The sequence below is a fragment of the Cyprinus carpio genome, chromosome A13, assembly GCF_018340385.1.
Source record: "Cyprinus carpio isolate SPL01 chromosome A13, ASM1834038v1, whole genome shotgun sequence".
Classification (NCBI taxonomy): Eukaryota; Metazoa; Chordata; class Actinopteri; order Cypriniformes; family Cyprinidae; genus Cyprinus; species Cyprinus carpio.
Window position 1 is genome coordinate 22447964 of NC_056584.1, and position 19795 is coordinate 22467758.

Genomic DNA, 19795 nt, shown 5'->3' on the forward strand with positions numbered 1-19795 from the left:
AGAAAACAGAGTCTACTAGTAAAACAGTGACCACTAAAGGCTAATTCACCCCGCACCAACCCAGACCAGCGCCGACAAACTGACCAGTATTTCGACATTCCAAGACCCGACAAATGCAGATTCAACATGTTCAATAGCCGGTCAACAAACAACAACAGGGGAAACACACGGGTCAGACAAAACCCGACTTACATGTCTGTTGCCATTAGCTGGTGTCTGTCAGGTAGTGTGAATTGGCCTTAAGAGACACTCAGAAACTCATATGACTTTTCTTCAATGGAACACAAAATGAGAATTTCTAAGTAATATACTATCTACTCTTTACAGTAAAATAAAAGTAAAAAGGACCTGGAAAAATATCAAACGTCAAAATTACAAATATTGCACGATAAAATATCACAAAAGTATATTCCAAGTGTTCTGATACAAAACCATGTGTGTCCAGGAACAGACAGACTGAAAATTAAGTTATTATTCAAATGAACATTTTTGACATCCATACTCAAGAGAGGAATACATATATCCAGTGTCTTTTTTTTTTTTTTTGAATATTTTATGTGAACTTTTTTAAAGGTCCAGTCTATATTCATTGCAAATGAGTGGAAAAGAAAAACCAGTATGCAATTCAAAAAACGAAAAGTCAAATATAAAATACTAAGAAAAAAAATCATGACCGAATCAAATTTTTGGGTGAACTAACCCTCTAAATGATATTCTTTTATTTGATTTCCAAACATCTGCTAGACTTAATTAAATTCCATAATAAAAATTGTTTAGAGATGTAGCATATCTTGTCCACCTCAGTGGTGCTACTGGTAGACCTCTTCTGAGATCAGCTGAGAAAATCTCCCTTCTCTTTCACCCAGGTTATTATCTGCATTTCCGGGACCCATTAATGAACATCCTCTCCTCTCACCTCTCTTTAGCAGGCTCAAATGAAGTTATTGCTGATCTGACGCTGATGTTCGAATAAATCCTCAGTTTCACGCACTGTAGGAATCACCTGAGAAAGTGTATCAGAATTTAGACACTAGCATACATACATATGTCATTGTTCATTCATTGCTATGGGGATCATACCTGCATGACACGCCATACATAAACACTCTGTGTCCATCATATTTACAATCGACAACGCATGACGTTGTTCATAAATCTGATTCAGCCATATCCAGGGACGGATTTTACTTCAACCTGACAAAACACCCAGAAGAATGAAAAGAGCTGTGTTCAGTAAATGAATCAATTTGTAGGGCAAGGATAATTCACCATGGGTTCCCCTTTGGAATTACTAATGGGTTTTAAATATATATATATATATATCAATATATTAAAAGTAATATAATACAGTAATTAAAAGTAATATAATACAGTACAATAATTTAATTTTAAAAATTTACTATAATACTAAACATATACTATAATACTAAATTTACTATTTTTATTTTTCAATATAATAATTTCTATTATATTATATTATATTATTATATTTATATTATATTATATTATATTTATATTATATTATAAAGTAATATAATGAATGGTGTGAACAGCATTAAATATAGATATTGCTGTCATTTAATCATGGCATTGTAAAAGTTTCACAGTTGCAGACATGCAGAACCAACAAGGATGTGGAGCTTGTAAGGAAATGTTATGCAACCAGATTGCTCATCAAACCACTTTGCAAATTGGATCCCCAAGTCAGGCTCCCAAAATATCTTATATAGTCACAATATAATAATTTATTAGTATGAAAACATGCTGTTTAAGCAGGGTATGAGGTCAAACGAGCTTCTTTGGGCTATGTTATTCTATGGAAATTTAATGTGATTATGCCTACTAGGCTTAAGAACATTTTAAATGCTGAAACAACAGTTTATTTTATTTTTGCCCATTACTGTGGGAATATTTTTCTTAGTAGCCGAAGGGTATTATTTTGTGAGCACATTCAAATATGCAGTCTCACTTATCGTTTTTTTTTTTTTTTTTTTTTTTTTTTTTCTTGTTTTTTTTTTTTTTTTCTTTGCGCTTTAATGACAGAGTGCAACTTTAACTCTGGACTGTGGAGATCTGTGTCTGTCTGACCATATGTTCGAGTGAAAAAGTGCCTGTAAAACAGGCGGGCGTAAAATCCTCTGAACCTAATTGACCATGTCTAATAGAGGGGAATATAGCACGCCTTGCTCCTCCAGCAGGGAATGCTTAACATTGGTTATTTTGGGTGTAGAATTAAAGACAAGCAACTCAAGGAAAAAGCAACAGGTTTGCCTGGATCATCAATAGATGCTTCATTTATGCAGCGTCTTTGCTCGGATAGGTTGGCATAGGATAGCTGGCATCACTCAACATGGAGATGGGAGCTCTGATGTTTGAGTATCACCATGGCTCGTCGCTGTGCCATACATAGCTGCAGGCCCAATGCCCGGTTTGTAATTAGCATCTCTGCCAAACGTGCTTAAAATACATGCAAATCTATCATGGGCGACATTTCAAGCAAATAAATCTTGAAAATGGTCAAGGCACAAAGGTACACTGTAATTAAAACAGAGCTTCACATCAACCTATATTTTATGACTGGGATGCATAAAATGAAATAACTCTTGATTGGCTGGTTCTGCATGTGAAAGCTCAGCTATGGAAGTGCTCACAGTGCCCCGCAGTGATTTGGATGATTAACATGTTCCAAAGTTTAATGACAGAGAAAAAGTGGCCTAAACTGCATCCCTGAAAAGAAATCTACTCTTCAAGGAATAGTGAAAAAAGTTTTGTGCTATGACTGCCATCTTCAATGGGTCCAGATGTTCTGAATCATTTCACCTGCATTTATTGTATGTCGTCTCCAGGTCTGCCATCAGTGATGTCTATCCACTGGCAGTCGATATCGTGGCGGTTAAGTGTCCCAGCAACCGCACCGTAATGCCTTGATCTCCGTAAATTGGGGGGTAAAACCATAAAAGCGTTTGTGAAGTCCTGAAGAAAAAATAAAACAGTTATGTGTTAGTTGCACTCGTAAATTTTGAAAGCCCCTGAATAAAAGTTTCCGCTACTGACTAAAAAACATGAAAAAAGGTAATTGCGACTTTTTATCTCACCAATCTGATTTTTTTTTTCTTGCAATTCCGATTTACATCTTGCAAATTCTGACTTTTGCAGTTACCTTTTTTTATTCTTATATTGAATGGCAGAAACAGGCTTCTATATAAACTGCAAATAGCATTCATGTAAGATTTATGTCATTGGTAACACAACTAGACTTTTACATCAGGGCAGTAGGTGTCTTCCAGACAGAAATGGCTTTGTGTCCTTGCGGCCACGTCGTCTTCCGTTGAGTGTGAGGAGGTCATAATGTTCGTGAACAAGTCAATGCTGTGATAATGCCTGAATCAAAATATTCATGTCAATAAGATGACGGCAGATATCAGAATTCAGTGGTGATTACCAAGGCAAGAATCATTACTACTATCTCTTTTTTTAACAACAATAATCCCAATTTAAATATAAAAACAAGTTGGTTTTCGTTACTACTACTACAAAATCAGTAAACAGACTACAATTGGTACCATAATCTACCCCAGCACTGCTGGCAGCCACCTACAACACCCTAAAGTCATGGCAGCAGTTTTTGCACCAACTTTATTCCTCAATATGTAAAAATTTAAAGTTGACTTATATTTCCATGCTGCCTAGTGAACATGGGAAGAACAAAGGTTCACTATGGAACCCTGCCTAATGACCTCACCTGCACTGCCTACATGAAAGGTGTTGGCTGCTATGGCATCCCCTTTCCCGGAAGTTGTTAGCTGCTGACGGGGGTTACACTTGCAGAGCTGTTTATTTTGGGCTTGTCTGAAAAGATGGCTTTCAAACGCCAACTTGCTGGTGTTGTTTTAAAAGATTAATAAAACAGGATTGGCCTGTGTTAACACGCAAAACCCACAACTCCTCCACAAAGAGAGTGCCTTGTTCCCACAGAATGGGTTTGCGCAATTATTTTTCAGAGCACATGTGAAAGGCAGGGGAGGTGCTCAATGCAGACTAATTATCTAGAAGATGATGGCATAGCTTGCTGACCACCCAATGAACAGGTTTTAGAAACAATGAGTGTGCATTCCTTTCATTGCAGCTGAAATGACTGACTAAACAGAAATGTAATGTACCACAAATACTAATCCTAGCAAAAATTGAGTGTCATACACTACTGTGCAAAAGTCTTAGGCACGTTAGTGTTATCACCCCAAAGAATGGTGTTCGGGCCATTTATTTCTATCTTTTGCTGTAGTGTGTCAGTAGAAAATATCAGTTTTTACATTTCCAAACATCCATTTGCCATTAATTTTAATAATATATCTAATGAGATTTTTGAATTGCACGAGCAGTCCTGACAACAGCTGGTGCTCCACATGGAGATCTGATCTGACCAGCATCGAATTGTCTCGCTTACTGGAATGTTGCGCTGTACTACAACATATGTCTGGATATATTATACAAATAATAATACAAAAATTTAGTAAAAGCTGTTAAAAATGTATTTAAATTAATAATTAAGAAATAAAAAAGAAAAAATAATAATATTATAAAAATATTAACAACAACAACAACAACGATGATGATGATAATAATAATAATAATAATAATAATAATAATAAGATATACATTGCAGGATGTCTTACATTGTATGTTAAAACCCCTGAAAGTGCCACTTCTGACTACACCGAATGTCTTGATAATATATAAAATAATCATAAACAGAAAAAAGTAAATTACAAAATGGATTTAAAATGAATAAACAGTGAAAGATTATATATATATATAATCTAAAAATACTAAAAAAAACAACTACAACATCAACAATAATATTTTATATATATCCAAAACTTATTTAAATACTCACTGCCACAGCACTAGTTGAGTGCCTTTTTTATAAAACAAGTTGACTAACTACTACAATATTCTGTCTAGCCGCTAAGGCTACTTGTTTTATTCTTGTAAACACATCAAAACAGAAGAAAGAAGAAACGCCTCACCTGTGGCACTGGTGCCAGGTCCAGGACTCTCTTGAGGCTCGTGGACGGAAGAATCAGCTCTACCCAAGTTTCATGATACGGGAGGAACGAAACACGCAGAAGACGGCGGTGCCCGTACGGCCACTGCATACTGTTGGCAGAAGAGGAGAGACAGTTTCCTCATGCGCGCACAGGGTGAGCAGGTGCAGAGGCCTGTCTTCCATGTAATCGCGCTCTCCTGCACAAGCTGTTGTATCCAAAAAACCAGGTCATGTGCCGCTAAAACAGATGTTGATGTCATTCATTTGGAGTATTCAGTGCAGATAAAATTATAATCTGTGTGCATTAGATTTTGTCATTCCCATCACTTACTTTCGAGAACAGGTGACGCCCGCTGCTTTTGCTCCGCCTCCTCGAGGGCAGTGGATGTAACTATTTCGACGGCACTGCACTGGATGTGACATTTTCCTACTCGTTCCCACACAGTGAGTCCCACTCAACAACACTTCTTCTGCCGCAGCGGCACCTGGCCAGTAATATGTGTCCTATACACAGGAAGGCCACATCTTATTTGTCTCCATATGAAGTAGTAATATACAGATTTATGTATTGTATAGTAATAATAGTAGTAGTATAGGCATATAAACAAGTACAGTTACAGTATAGCATAGTAAGTAGTTTTACTAATAGGTATTTTGACATGAAATACTTTTTAGGAAGTTGATAACGTAAATTCTGCGGTGTGTCTTTTTATGTGTGTGTGTGTGTTGTGTGTGTGTGTGTGTGTGTGTGTGTGTGTGTGTGGTGTGTGTGTGTGTGATGAGAGAGAGAGAGAGAGACACAATAAAAACACAATTTTCCAATTCTCATTAAAAAAACGGAACTGAATTTGTACTGAATATATTATTTATATTTATTTATTACTTCTATAATATTTTATTTATGATATAGGAATCTATGCAGATTATGTGATTCCATTCCATTTTGTTATATTTTTTTCCACAATTAAGTTTAATGAATATCAGTGCTAAAAATAAACAGCTTTAATTTCCTCTATGAAAAGTATGATGATTTCTTTATGAGATTTACCTCATAAGCAGTACAGCACTGCAACAGCGGTACAGAGACAGAATTAAGGTAAGCACTGTGCCCTGAAGGTATAACCACCTTGATTCCTGTTTTCTTCAAGTATTGCTTGAAAAACGTTGAAGTATGTACAATTCTGTCTGAAAATACACTGTTTACCGTTAACTTGTCCCACCTTTTTCACCTCCACAAAACAACTACTGTATAACACCGACGTTGCCTAGAAATATCCCTGCCCCCTAAACATGAGCTCTCAAATGCACACAGACTGAGGCAACCAAAGAAAAACGAGACATATTCAGACATATTCAGAGCGATATTAATGGAAAAACACTACATTCTTCGGCAGTCTCACCTGATGGGCATGTGCGGCGAAACCAAAGCCCAGCTGTCTGCATACCACCATTGCTTCATTTATTCCCCAGTTCTCACTGCAAATCGTCCCCCAACGCTTTCTTTCTGCCCCCCACTTCCATGAGCACTTCCACACGACCCTCAGCCACGCTCCCTGCCCCCCGCCAAACGCAACCTAAAATGCAAACACACTTACAGACATCAAAACTACACATACAGTATTTAAACACTTTTGGCCACTTAACTCACTCACATTTTGAAAAAATGTCATCCTAAACGTCACTACTTTGAATAATCTGTAAAACAATGATGCTAGAGTCTTTAACTTACTTTCAGCCCTTTTTTTTAATTTTTTGTAATTAAGTTTAACAAACTAGTTTTAAAGTGATGTTTGATGGATTAAGTGTGCATATATAAAATAAATTCCATATAAAAAAATAAAGCAATTAAATCTCCAAGAGGCCGTGGACTAACAGTGAATTTCGGGTTGTACTCGACTTATCATAATTGAGGTCCAGCAATTATTAAAAAACATAACCTTCAATATATATACATGTGTAATGGAAATACAGAAAAAAGTAGGCATGCACAAAGTCTCCAAAAATACAAAAACTTTAATGACAGACTATCACACAGGCGAAATAATGCCTTATACTATATAATGCAAAAGACATTTAAGTCTTGTATATTTACTTTAAAATAAATGCCATATAATGTACTAAATTCAAGCCATTTTAAATATCTATATGTATTTTTAATAAATGCAATATAATGCCTAAATATAAAGCAAATACATTATAATCCTGTATATATTTTCTAAATAATTTCCATATTAATGCATCATTTAACAAAAAAAAACCATTTTAAGTCTGTCTATTTATTTTAAAAAAAAATGCAATATAATGCACTAAAGGAAAAGACATTAAAAATCTGCATATTTATTTAAAAATAAATTTATTTAATGCTAAGACATTACACTGCCCTGGATATTATATCAAAAAAAATAATGCATCACATAATACAAAGACTTTTTAAGTGTGGCTTAACTGTCCAAATATTCCTGCAGGCTACTGTACAGATAGCATGAATGATCTATTTTCACAGCATGTAGAATCATATCAGAGTAAACATCATGAGTAATCATTTTGCTCACCATAGTTTCTACGCCTGTCTTAGGAACATAACATTTGACAGAAGCATCCTGGCTGTGTTTTGAATGTCCAGGGAGGGACTTTCCTGGAAGTAAACAATCCAAAATAGAGCGCTCTGTGCCAGTGCACTGCACTGAGTTCATGTGGATGGGCCCCCGTCCCTGTTAAAACAAAACAAATAAACAAACAAGTAAATGTCTTCATATGGCTTCACAAGTTAAAAGTCTTAAATATAAAACAAAATGAAAAAACACTTGGCCTGTTTGAGTTACTTTCTAACTTGACCCTTTCCTGAAACATTCCCCTAAAAAAATAAAAAAACTTAAAAACGCTGTCCACCATTTTTGCAGACTAAATCTCATTCTTTAATGATGTAAATCTATTAGAGGATCTGTCTGTTTCCACTCCATAACTCAATCACATTACTGTGTAATTTAATAATTTATCATTATGGAACATTCTAAATGATGTGAACACTCTCAGATAAAGGGTACAAAACTGACATTGGGGCGGTTAGCTTTCAAATGGTACTAATGTGGTATACTTCAGGTGCTAAGGTACTAATATGTAGTGCTGTTTAATATTACTTACAAATTGTAGTCCATTACTGATTACAAATTAAATGACAGGAAATTATTAGCTTGTATTTTCTATTGTCTATTGGATTACCACACATTAGGCAATGTTTTTCAGACTACTGTTTGATTACTTTTAGATTAATTTTGACCTAAAATATATTCCATTCTTTATTATCAACATTGTGAAAGAAGTGTATTAAACATTACAAAACTCCAGTTTATCAAAAAACTACATTTATTAATCAACTACATGAAAATCTAGAATTCATTAAAAACTTATAAAAGCAGAAGAATTTTAGAAAATAAAATTTAAGAGAGAGAGAGTTGTGATTATTTGAGACAGAAAAGAAGAATTAGGGCAAATCAAATTCTGAATAATTTACCAATATAGTGTGAATCAATATATAATAACGTAATCTATATACTAAAAAAAAGTAACTGTAATCTGAGTATTTATACAAATTTAGCAGTATATGTAATATAATCAATTACAAGTCCTTAATTTTTGGACCCAGCACTCCTAATATACTAAAAAATATTGAAAATGTACCATTTAGGGTTAATGTGTTCCAACGATGTACCTTTTAGCTTTTGTTTCTTCACCCCAGTGACTGCTCTCTTTTTAGTGTTAAAGCAGTTTAGTGTTAAAGCAGAATTCCTCATCATTCACCAGAAGGCCACACATGAGTCAGATCATATTCAGAGGAGTGCTTTTTATTTTGTGAAATCATTATCATCACATTCTTGAAATTCTATGGATATAAAAGAGCTTGACTGCATATCAGATGTCACAGTTCATTTCTCTCTTGTTTACTGTGATATAAAATCATTGGTCATTTTAGCCTGAGGTGGCCACTAAATCTGAGCCTAACATGAGCATTGTGCTAAAACTTCAAATTTGAATCTCATAAGAATGTGAAATCCACTACTCTGTATAAATATACCACAGGATCATTACTATGAGAGTAATTATATAGTTGTTCCCCATTTCAGAAAAACATGCAGGGGAAAATTCTGGGTAAATGAAACAGAAAGCTGCATTGTGGAAAAAACAGTGGTTAAGTGCTACTGCACTGCACTTGCCTATGTTCAAAAAGCCCCATTTCTTCCAAAGAAAAACAAAATCATGACCAGCTGTTTAGTTTTGAAACAAAAATAATAGACCCCAAAAGCAAACACAGCCACTCGCTTCTGGGAAGCAAATTGCCCTGAGGGTTAGTATGGAAATGTTCCATCACAGAGAATATTACATGATGAAATCAAAGATTAGGGGTTAAACATGAAACTTAAGACTCACAAAAAAAAAAAAAAAAAAAAAAAAAAAAAAAAAACATTATAAATGTTAGTGTTGACTGTCATTTTATATACATTTTATATATATATATATATATATATATATATATATATAGATATATATATATATATATATATATATATATCTATATATATATATATATATAAAATTATATAATTATAACTATATAATTACTCTCATAATTATATAATTATACTCTCATAAATTATATTTATATATATATATATATATATATATATATATATATATATATATAATATATATATTGTTTACCGTAACTTTTGATCAACTGATGCATTTTTGCTGAAAAAAAAATATTAAATACCATAAAAGAGAAAAAAATTATATAAATCTCAGTATAAAAAAACAGCATATGCTCAAAAAAGGCAAGTAAATAAACAGGAAACTAAAAGCAAAAGACTAAGTAGTGACCCGACTGCAGTGAACAGTTTCACTAGAGTATGATTTTTACAGAAAATTGCAATTTTTTGTTCTCCCTAAAATAAAACAACATATATATATTCTGCACTAATGGTGTTTTCCTTTCATAGGATGACTATAATCCCTATTTTAGGAGCAGATTAAATTGCTATATAGGAAATATTTCTCTTAGCCAAGTGATATGTCAGCATCAGTGTGTAATGCATACAAAAATAAAAGCTTATATGCTTATACGTTTCGCCTTCAAAGTGTGAATGTGACTTGAAATTCCTCACCTACAGTGTCTATCTGAAGTAAAACCGGCTGATACAGCATTCAAACAAATCTCAAGACATGAATTCATTAGGAACCTTCAGGAAAGATAGGTTTACTTTCATCTTACCTGGGGAGGTCAGGCAGGCAGAATTTCTCAACAGAATGTGTTGCTTCATGCTGCATTGGCTTTAAAAGATCTACTTTATCATGTACAGTTCATGCTAATTCCATGATCAAACTGGATAAAACCATTTTGGGGGGGAAAAAATCAAATAAAATCCACTGAGAGAATGTGATCCACAATACAGTCACAATGACAATCTGTCTTCTAGTTCGTTTCCACTACTAAGCACACCAAAGAGATAATGACAGAATTTTCAGACATTTTCAAAACTGTATGTCTTTCTTTCTTCTGTGGAACATAGATTAAGATATTTTGAAAAACATTTTCTTTAAACTAAAAGTCCATTGGTATCCATATTGTTTGGACCCCAACTTTCTTTTAAATTTCTTAATTTATGTTCCATAGAAGAAAGAAAGAAGGTTTGGAACGCCATGAGGCTTCAGTTTTGGATGAAATATCACTTTAGGTTATATTTAATGTCTGGAAAATCAGGCAGTGCAATGAACACTTTACCAACACCATTATTCAGGATCATTTCTAAATGTGGTTACCACAGTCTGGTACATGTAACCCATCTCAACAGATTTCCTATTTTTACCGCCTGTCCCAAACTGTCCAGCTCTGTTCTGTCATTGAAACGCTAATTTGTGTCTCTTTTCACTTACTATATGTTTTTGTGGCCTCGGCTGCACTAGGAAAATTATACACATCAATAAATACGCCTAAAGATCTCAACGCTACGGACGTACAGAAATCATACATTTCGATCTCTTTTCCTGCTACTTCTACATCCAAATGGCTGAATAAAAAAAAATGGAGTGGAGTCACGCTTATGCATGGGCATCGCTAGGCCATTTTTAGGGGGGCTATAGCATTCTTTTCAATCCGCAGACCGCACACCGCGACAAGGTGTGGTGTGTTAATCAATAGATTGTTATAATATCTGCATCTGTGCAGTTGCTTTGTCATAAATCTAGTAAATCTAGTTTACAAAATATCATGGGGGAGCAATAATCAGTTCCCCAAGTTTTCACTGGTTCACCCCTCCTCACACCACAGCTGTTTCCTCCAGCGAAAATGAAGCACATATAAACGCATACTTTATAAAACGATCATGTTGCCATTAGCATTTCAAAATGTAACTTTCAAATATAATACATTCCAGTGCATGTGGCAAGAGGTTTGCACACTTAAGCTAAGGAAAGAGGGTTATACTAGAAAAGCAATCAGTAAAATGTTGTGTTTTTACAGCAAACAGGTTGTGTGTTTGAGAACATGAAGACATGAATTGGGCTTATTCAGTACTCAAATGTTATCTGTTTATCTATACCTATCTATGCAATAATTGGAATACTGCAATAAGTTTAGTATACGACCCCTATTAATCAAAACATTTCTGATTTATATATATATATATATATATATATATATATATATATATATATATATATATATATATATATATATATATATATACACACACACACACACACACACACACATTTTTATTATTATTTATTTATTTTTTATAATTAGGCTATTATTGTACCCTCACTAGGGGCTGAGCCCCCCTAAAATGAAAATCCTAGAATCACCCCTGTGCTTATGTACTGCGTTCAATCCGCATGAACATCACTCTCTTGTGAATGCGCATATGAAAGTTAGCGGAAGCTAGAGATTACAGTTTATAAAGTTTTAAATATGGATATTTTTCTTACTTCAGAAGACTATTATTAACCCCCCGGAGCCGTGTGGAGCACTTTTTACCATAGGTAGATGCATTTTTGGGTGGCTTTCAAAATTTCGACACCCATTCACTGCCATTATAAAGCTTGGAAGAGCCAGGACATTTTTTAATATAACTTTGATTGTATTTGTCTGAAAGAAGTAAGTCATTTACACCTAGGATGGCTTGAGGGTGAGTAAATCATGGGGTAATTTTCATTTTTTGGGTGAACTATCTCTTTTAAAGTTGTTCAAAACTAACAGGTTCTCTGGTTGCTTTAAACTAGTTGAATTTTAAAAGTGGTCATTTCTAATAAAATGCTCAGCCAACAGCAAAGTAACAACATCAAAGCCTGTTTGCATTTACAATATTTGACAATTGATGAGTGTTAAACTGAGACCTTGACTGGATTATTGCATGCGTCAACCTTACACAGGTTCATTTCAAGTGTCTGGACTCTTATATGGGTCACTACTGGTGCAAAATAATTTCAAAATAACAGACACCTAAAATCATCATTATCCATAAAATCAACATTTCATTCCTTCCACTTCTTTGAACAGTGGCACCTGATAAAACATCATCTATGAGTCAAAACCTCTGTTCACTTCCTTTCTTTAAAACAACATTGCAGTTCTGTTTTTCATCAAAGGGATATTGTGAAGTCTTCAATAAATAGCTACTGTCATCACTTCTCTTTGGCAGAGCAATTACCCCACCTTGTCAGAGTGGAACGATGCCTCTTGGAATACAGATCACCAGTGTGTGCTTTTTCTCACTCAGCCAAAGTAAAACTCACATGCAGTAGTGGGGATCTGATAGCCACTGAAAGTTCAGTGAAAGATCCTCGGTTTACAAGCATCCTCACTGACATCGAATTCATGTTTTGCACCTGAAGAGTGTGATATCGCATAATGTAAAACATAATCTCTGAACTGCCTTTCAAATTCAGCTTGCAGACAGGCGTATCCCACAGATGAGCACAGCTTACAAATTCTTAAACTCAGCACTCAGAGCCTACTGGGAAATCATGGTGGCAGACTCCGTATGATCATATCTATGTTCGTAGTGTCTGGAATCACCTTCTTCCTATAAACACCACATTGACAAAGCAGATTAAGGAAACATGGTCATCAAAAAATGAAAATTCTGTCTTTTACTGTGCCCTTTTTCGTGTTGATCCCTACTGAGAAGTCCTTCTAAGCTTAAACTAATTCTCATTCTCACCTTGACCCATGTTATGCCGACGTGTTATAGAGCTGTCTCTTTGGCAGAGCCCGAAAAGCCCAGCTCTCTGCACACCACACATGGCTGAGATCCCGGTCTCCACCGTTGTGGTTCAACCACACGTTCCCCACTTTCCCTCAGTCGGGAGGGAGAGACCTCGGACAGCGCTCCTTCTCCCCGGACGTGTGCCAGCCTTCAGAACGCACTGACAGAGCTATGAAAGGAGAACAAAGGACTGAACAAGGTTTACTTGTTCAAGAAATCATAATTTTCCAACCTCCGGACCCAAGTGATATGTCACGAGCCAGGGGGTGTGATAACCAGCTAGCGATCAGAAAGGTGTGTGGTGGGAAAGCACCATTGAGGTTAACGTCTTTCCCAATCTTCAGATTAGAGGGGGTCAACCAATTAGTGGTGGGTTTTTTTTTTTTTTATATATATAGGCTGAACTCTAATGTAACATTAGGACCCAACCCTAAATATTGTGGTATTTGCAGCTTTGCAAAAAGTACCAAGCCTACATTATTTTAAACGCCCCTAAAAAGTAGGGTTTTCTATTTTAGTATATTGTAAAATGTTATTAATAACGTGGCAAAGCTGATTTTTCAGCATTATTACCCTAGATTTCAGGTGTCTGATTTGTTGCCCATGTAACACTGTCTTATTATTGTCACCAATGTGGAATTTCATGGAAACCATGATACATTTTTTCAGGATTCTTTGATGAATAAAATTTTTAAAAGAGCAGCATTTATTTGAAACAGAAATCTTTTGTAACAATTTAAACGTTTTTACACTCTTGCTAAATAAAATTATTAGAGATAGTGTACAGTATATGCCAGTTCATATTTACCCCCCCCCCCCCCCCCCCCCCCATTACATTCAAACTCAGTGGATTTACATTGATAGTCATTGAAGATCAGTGCAAAAATAAAGGCAAAAAAAACTTATTGTGCCTCACCACATTTATTTATAGTTGTACTGTGCATTGTTATGTGCCAAGAACATTTTTTCTGTAAAAGCTTTTTTTGAAAGCGCTGATATTTAAGTTCTTAATAACAGCATAATGGAGGGGCAAAATTAGAATATTTACTAATTATATTGTTTTTTTATATGGATATAAACGATTGATCAATACAAATTATAGTGTTTTTCATTCCATTGTTTTAAGTTTTTATCCTGTTACTGTTAGAATACTGGGAGTTGATAATACATTTAATAGGGGTTAATATGATGCGAATTTTAAATTTTTCCTTTCTCTTTGGAGTGTTACAAGCTCTTGGTGCATAAAGAAGATCTGTATAAGGCGTGGAAGACGATATAGTCCCCAATCCACAGGGAGATTCTTTTATGACAGCGTTAAAACGTAGAACCACACCCCCCCTAAAAGGCTCGTTTTAAACACAGCCCCATATTCTTCTTATGTCATCCATTTGGAGGAATGATTTTGCAATGAACGCTCGCACATAATGCCTAGCATGCAAAGATAAGAAGGCATCATTACTTTGATTCTCTCTGTTGGCGCAGCTGTAATGTTGCGGAGTCACTGTGTGTTTTCAGTTTGTGAAAGCGAAACAGAAAAAATACCTTTTGTTTGGCCTTCCAAACGAGAGGACCATTACTGAAAATCGAGTGGTTAAGTTGGATTTCAACACTGTTCCAGAACCGGCCAACTCCAATATTCAGATGTGTGGCTGCGCAATTTTATGGCGGCAGGTAGGACTGTTTCCTGAACCAGTAAGACCTGCAATGTGGGCTGTGGCACAAACGGAGGTTTCTATTAAGTGGGGCAGTTCAAACTGTTGCAGGACATCTGAAGTCTGGCACTTGGATGACTCTCAGTCTGTAAGTACATTTTTTATATTTAAATAATTTGCCAATGATTGGGAATTCAAAACGCAAGTTTTGAGCAGTAAGAGTAGCTGTTGTTTCGTCGCAGATCACAACATGCAGACATGGTTGTATGTTTTACACGGCGCGATAAGCAAAGACTGGTTATTAAAAAAAAACAAGAGTAATAAGTCATTATATCAGCAGTAATAATTGTCCCCCACTGGAATTCAACACATAAGGCATCTGTTTGTAATGGGTTTTTATTGGTCTTGTCCTCGTTAGTGATGTCGAATCATAAACGAACCTTTCCCTATATAACCCGGATCTTTTTTAGGAACGGGTGTTTGAAAACCAGTGCACCAAATTGATACTGAATTAGTTTGAAACTGTTTGCGTCTCTCTCCATTAGGCACTAATCCGACAAATTACTTAAATGATTCGGATTTGTAAATGTGCCTTACACTCCTCTCTGACTGAAATAAAACCATTTCCCGAGTTATTCAGTTATTCATACAGTAAATTGACTGAACGGCTAAAAGAGAATATGATGATGGAATGTGCGAACAGCAGAGCAGCTGGGAACTGAGCCTCGTGTGCTGGCTGGCACTGGGAGACGCACCACCATAGGATGTAAAAGGGGCGTTAAACATTTCCGTCACAAGTTTTGAGGCATATTCAGGGGGGGGGGCCCCCCCCCCAAAAACAACTCATCGGGCACGACCGATAGCTGACACAGCAGAGCCCACCCTCACTTTTTAAGAACGAGGGACGTTTTTTAAAAAATCAATGCATTGCAGTAAAAGGCAGGCCATATAGGAGAAACAGGAATGTCAGTATATGGAAAATAATGTGTTTTTTTTGACCCTTAAACCGACGATACACAATGAATTTACACCAAATACACAAAATCATGTTTCTTTCACCAATAGTCATTTGACCCCACTTCAAAAATAATATTATACATGTGGTGTGTTGGTGTATATATTATACCGTGTAGATAGATAAATAGGAAAGAGATAAGTAGATAGATAGATATAGTAATAGATAGATAGATAGAATGATAGATAGATAGAGAGATAGATAGCCTGAGAGAGGGATAGATAGATAGATATACAGCATAAACAGTCAAAAAGTCAAATCCACCCTTACTAAATACACAATCATGTCATTGCAACACGAAATGTTCAAATCCACCCATAATAATAGCCAGTTCATCCAAAAATAACCAAATGTTTTTAGGATTACATTTGGCAGTGTGAAGGTACTTGGGGTCTGCCAGGAGGAATATGAAAAGCCACTGTGGGTCGGCTGAAACACAGCGGGCTCCCTGCATGGCGTCCGTTCTTTCAGGGGGCGGGGCGCTGAGAGGTTGACAAGCGTGGGCATGGCCACTCCCCCCAAGCTGGGCTCTGTGCCCAGACAACTGAACTTTTCTCAACACCAGAATCCCTTCTTCTTGGTCATCTGATTCCATCTAGGGAGACATACAGGTCACAAGAGGCAATACTACATAAAGAGTTCAATTAGCGTACTACGAATATGTTCTGATGGATGGTAAAGACAAAAGTTTTAATATGCATTTAGATATTTGCCAAAGAAGAGTCAAGGCAAGTTCACCTGGTTTGTTGAATCCTTGACTTTCTTATCCATAGTTTTCTGTAAATGAAAAAAAAAAACAAAACCAAAGACATTTTAAATGTTGGGAAACAAAACGGGAAAAAGAAGAATGTTGCTTTTTAATATGGTGCTGTTCCCCCAGACTAACCTGCAAAAAATAACAATATTACCCTGACTGGTATAAACACGTCTAAATTTACAGAAAGCCATAGGCCCATCGTGGAGGTTTTGGCATTAGCAGGCAATTTACAGTGTAACTACTCAGCTGGTACCACATCTTCAGTACCACGTCTGTGTCTTTTTTAAGAACAGGCAACAGTCAGCGGACCACAAACTCAAAGTTTCAATTAATTACCATTAGCAGTAGATATAAAAAGAAAACATTGTATAGCCAGACAGACGCTTAGGACATCAAAGAACACACACATCTTTTCATAGGTAATCTACCACTAAAATGGCTTTCAAAGTTATGGTAATTTACTATAAAACCAGATATTTCCCACTGGCCATACTGGCATTCCAGCGCAAAGGCACTAAAGCAAGACGCTCCCAAAAAAACAATCGGAGACAAACTTTATACTCAAAATTAAACAGAGAAGACAGAGAAAGAAAGGTCCACCCACGAAGCACCTAACCCTCTATAAGGCAGCCCGTCATACACAGTGACCACACTGTATCTCATCACTGTCATCCATGCAACGTTCTGTCCACACTAACTGTAGGTAGGTTATGAAAGATTTCGTGCTGGTTAACCACGGGATGTGGTGTTTTGCCTAGACTCTAGATTTGCTCTGAATTAGTTTTGTTGACTGACTGCAATGTACAAAATAGTTTTATCAATGTCTACTTAAATGGACTTTCAAAATAGGAAATGCAACTTTGCTCCAAATATTCTCCTGATGGAGCAAGCCTTAACAAATGAATAGCAAATATGAGAACATCAATCCACAGAAAAGAAAAACGAAATTCACAGGCGTTGCGTGTAATCTCCAGTTGTAAGGATGACCTCATATATCTTGGATGTTTTCTACAATACTTGACACTCCGTTAGCCGTAGTAACAATAACTCAAGTTTAAAACTACATGAACCTCCAAGCTTTTAAAATAAAACCTACCTGGACCACATTCAATTAGGCAACATTATTATACGATAACTCTTGTGCAGCGGGGACTACAGTAAGCCGATAGTTTTGAAACACTGGCTGGTCATGTATTGCTCAATTATGCTTTTGGATCATTTTTAAACAAAAAAGTTATGGACTGCAGTTTTAAAAAAAAATAAAAAATCTGGACCAAAAATCTTCTCTGATTGGGGACACTGCAAACAAGTAAATGACATCTTCATCAGAGAGCAACTCACTTCAATTTCCAACTTATTACATACTTATGTCCATAAACTTTTGTGTTGAAATTTGCAGTAACTCATTAATCTGTGTGTGGACCTCTTCCATTTTGTAGGACGCTATGACAGGTTCCCAACCCAATATCCAGCGACTACTAAAAATGTCCGTCTAGCAAATACTTTTGAATCAAAAAATGTAAATGTCTGTTGTCCTGCCGTTATGTCCCCAAGCCAAAATCAAATCTACAACCTTGCTTAAAAATTATTATTAATGACCAATAAATAAACAAATAAATTTATTTGATATATAGAATAATTGATGTATTTATTTTATTCTTAAATTTATAAATCAGGTTGTACATTTATTGCTGTATATCAAATGTGTCCACTTCTGAACAATGAGATACTTTAGACCAGTAACAGTCTGTAGTTTCATTTGTTCTTACAGTTTGCTGGCAAACTGAAATAGCCACCTGCTCAATCTTAATTATTTTCAAAGTTCCAACTTTGGTTTAATGCTGAACCAAGAAAACTTAATGATGAGAGGGGATATTCATTTTGAGACAAATAATTATAAATAATTGTTTTAAAAAGCATTAGTCTATACAATATACACACACAAATCTTTTTCTTCTCAGTACATCTTACAGAACATGCCGTTTAAGCATTTATTAAGCAACCAAGCACTTTAATCCAGGATATAGTTTGAATATATACCAAATATTCCCTAGATGAAGGACCATCTCAATAGACATTATATATTGAAGAGCATCGATGTAGTTTTTTCTATCTTTTAGTTTGAATACACTTTAATAAAGAAAATATTTACACTATATATATATATATATATATATATATTAGACATGAAGAAGACATTATTGATATCAATATCAATACACACATATATATATATATAGAATAGACACACAATATCATTGACACATATTTATATATATATATATATACATATTATTATTATATATATACACACACATATATGTATATATATATATATATATATATACATGTGTGTGTACGTGTGTGTGGTGGTGTGTGTGTGTGTGTGTGTGGTGTGTGTGTGTGTGTGTGTAGTGTGTTAAATATTTTTTTTAAATAATAGTGCCTGGGTTCAAAAGTTTTGCACAGTTTAAAAAAGAAAACTTGCATCGTTAATATTGTTAATATTATAAAAGAGTCTTCTTACTGCTCTATTTAATAGTTATGGACCTGAGAAAAACAGTGTCTCGTAAAAAAAGTATGGCTTCTGAGACTGAGACTATGATGTGTGAAAAAACAAGGTTTTTTTGCAAAAGTTTTTGCAAATTCTGCAGTATGAAATGTGGATACATGGAAATAGTCTAAGCAATTATTTCTGGTTTTATTTGCTGATCATATATTTGGCCATCGCTTCGATCAGAAGAAAAATATTTTTGTCTCACACTGCACAATATATATGAGATATACAATACAAATCATACAGCCACGAAAAATTCTCACACCACAACCTAAACTGAACATATTTTGCTGATTATGGTGCTTAGCCCCTAGCAGTGATACTCAATGGTCTGAAATACAAAGTTTAAAGCTCCGCCATTAAAATGACACTGAGCCAGATATCACAGAGTACAAACTTCATAAATACAGAAGGTGATTTTTTCTGTGCAATAGCTCCGACTGGGAGGCACTGCTTTAGACTGAAAGGACATGGATAGCAATACGTAACTGAACGAAGCATGCTGA

The 19795-nt window shown here is 35.3% G+C and overlaps 1 pseudogene; it reads right to left on the reverse strand.

Annotated features, from left to right (window-relative positions):
* Positions 1-999: 999 nt before the first annotated feature.
* LOC122147309 overlaps positions 1000-19795 on the reverse strand; it is a 25990-nt pseudogene continuing 7194 nt past the window's right edge.